Source organism: Telopea speciosissima, chromosome 4, assembly GCF_018873765.1.
Source record: "Telopea speciosissima isolate NSW1024214 ecotype Mountain lineage chromosome 4, Tspe_v1, whole genome shotgun sequence".
Classification (NCBI taxonomy): Eukaryota; Viridiplantae; Streptophyta; class Magnoliopsida; order Proteales; family Proteaceae; genus Telopea; species Telopea speciosissima.
This window is the reverse complement of record NC_057919.1, coordinates 19183509-19186609: the sequence shown is the minus strand read 5'-3', so window position 1 is coordinate 19186609 and position 3101 is coordinate 19183509.

Here is a 3101-nt window from a genome sequence, read left to right as displayed (position 1 = left end):
CCATCTAATCTATAGTAGGGATGAATGGACTTTTTCCTCATTGCTTTCCTTGTACATGTTTCTACGAAGTCTCCTTATTGCTACTTTCCATGTTTTAGAGTCAAGATTGTAATTCCTTGGTCACCTACCAGTCCAGTACATTACAAATGAAAAGTGTCATTCTGGAAAATGGGAGAAACTCTGTAGAATTATATTTTCAAAGCAGAAAATATGGAACTATTCATCCCTTCTCCACTTCAAAATTATTTCCTAGTAGATTGTATAGCATCAGAAGATCTACTAGATTGAGAGTGCTGTACTATTTAACTCCAGGATTCCGTGCCCCCTTTGGTTTGATTTCGATTCAATATGCCACAATCACTACTTTGGTCTTTCTAACAGCAATGAGGACTATAGTTGTCAAGGAGACGCCTAGGCATCCAGGTTCCTTTCTTTCGCCTTGTTTTCAGGTGTCATGTTGGTCACCTAGGCAACGCTTTATCGCCTTGTTGGTGCCCCCTTGGTTTTTTACCCCCTCGATTTCCTTGGTTTGCCTTGGTGACAAACAGTGGACTAACGTCAAACACCATATCAGTCTTAAATTGTTACCCATCTTGCAGAAGTTGTTATAACGCACCAATTGAGGGACCCTTTTGCCTGCCCTTTAAATCACACCCAAATCAGTTGTCCTGGCACTTGTAGAATAGTTCTTGTTAACATGTTGAGGTCCTCCATATTTCCTCCTTACATGGTCTCAGCCCCAACATGATTAATTCATATTCTCAATTGCACCTTGCCTGACGATTTACAGAATTCTTATTGCACTGCCCGCTCATCTCAGTTTCTTGGCTTTGCATCTTCGTATTTTCTGGTAGATTTTATTTTTGAGTAACCAAATCAATCATTGCTAGTCTTCTCATGCTGATTGAATAAAGCAATCCCTTGCCACACAGCTCACCCTAATTTATAATTACAACAGTGCATGATGAATCCCACTTCCTGATTTCGCCATTTGAGTACTACTTCCAGGATATGAGATAGTAAGCTTCTTATTTTCCTTAATTCAGAAAAATTAAATCTTGGATAGTAGAAAAGGTTGTATCTGCAGCATACTCCCAGTATACTCTTAACTACTTTTGAATAAGAAAAAGAGGTATTTTTCATTAGCCAACCTCTTTAGACCATCCAACACATACAAATGCTAACACCCGATGAATTATTATAGTATAGTCTGGAAATTTCGATTGATGTATCTCGAAGGAATGTCTGGATTGATCACGTGTCAAATTTTTTATTCAAATTCAATCAAATACCCTTTTTTTTATTACCAAAGAAAAATATATATCCTTTGTATTGGTATGCCTTTCCTTCCCTTGTATAGTTGTATGTCCATGTATGCCTATTAAATCTCTACTATTATTTAATGCTTAGTTTTGATAATTGGTGAACTCCGTTTGAACTGAAACTTACATATTACCAGGGGACTCCGAGGTCCATTTATCCACAAAATTACAACCCTGTTTGACCTTTCATTAAGGCAGAAGTGCAGAACCAATGCCCACCTGAGAGAACCCTCTTCAAACCAACCTGGCTAGAGACATCCATCCCAAATGTTAATGAGATGATTGAACTCCTATGCATGAGAAAGAGTAACACCACCAACCTTTGCACCCTATTATGCATATAATATTTTTCAAATTTCAGTGACTAAAAAAAATTAAGGAAAATTTTCATGGACACCCCCTAAAAGTATCCAATATCTCAGAAACTAACCATACTTGGTAAAAAAAGCACAGGCTACCCTAATTTTTTTAAGATATATGAACTTAGTCCACTTCGTTAGGCTTTTGGGGTTAGGTTGCTGTTAGTTTTATCATAATGGTCAAATTACCCTTAGAAAGAATAAATGTACCATAATACCCCTTAAAGGTAAAACCCTCTTTTATCCTAAAAAACAAAACAATTCATCGTTTTACCATAGCTGGGTTAAAGGAAGAAGACGATAGAACTGTGTAGACAGTGAGCTTCGACGCCATTGCTGGACCCATCTCTATGCTCGGAAGACGAAGAAGGAAAAACACCAACACAGGTATGTTTTCCCCCTTCAATCTTTCCTATTGTTTTAATTTTCTTGAAAAGATTGTAATATCTAGGGTTTTGAAAATCCGGTGTTACCTCAGGCATTCGACCTTGATCATCGGTTCAATTGATCGTGCACAGCAGGGTTCACATCTTCTGTGGGATGGGTGTGAACCCTGCTGTGCACGAGCTTGACGAGGACCCCGGAGGGAAGGATATGGAGAAAGCTCTCATGAGGCTGCTCGGTACTTCTTCTGCTGTAACCGTCGTCTTTATCGATGGGAAACTCGTTGGGTCCATGGACAGAGTTATGGTTTCTCACATTAATGGAACTTTGGTCCCGCTCCTCAAGGAGGCTAGAGCTCTCTGGCTCTGAAGTCTGAACTCTGAAGGCTACATTTCAACCCAGAAGGCAACATAGAAGAAGATCTGATGATGATAGGACCTGAAAAAGGAGGGGATCGAGTGGGTTTGTTTGGTTCTCCTCCATTTTGGCATTTGGATAAATTAGTGACGAGTACTGATGCTTTTCTCTTTTCTTTTCTATTCTTAGGAATTTTTCCTAATTCTCTTCCTATGGGTAATGGGATCTTTTTTTCTTGAGTATCTTCTTGTAATGGATGTTGCAGATTGCAGAGAGAACTGTAATTGATCCCTCCTCTGTATAGAAAGACTATATTCTCTCAGTCTTCCTTCGCTCTCTGTGTCTCTCTCACTTTTTCCAAAATCCACGATGTTGTCTCTCATAATTTCGATGTATTTTAATCTCAACAAGCAGACTAATTTAAACATAAATCCGCAGAGAATGGGGAGAGAACTCATCCACCAACACTGATCTTTGTGCCGTAATGGCTACTTCCCTTCTTTCTCTTCTCTTTCTCTGCTTCTCACTTCAATCGGACTTCTGATGAAGAAGTTCTTACATCTGTAGTAGAACCAGGTTACCGCCTCCAGATGGCTCTAAGGCATTGCATCACCATGTAGAAATTAGTAAAAATACATCTATCAGTACCAGCTCTGGATTTGTGAATCCAACCAGAAAA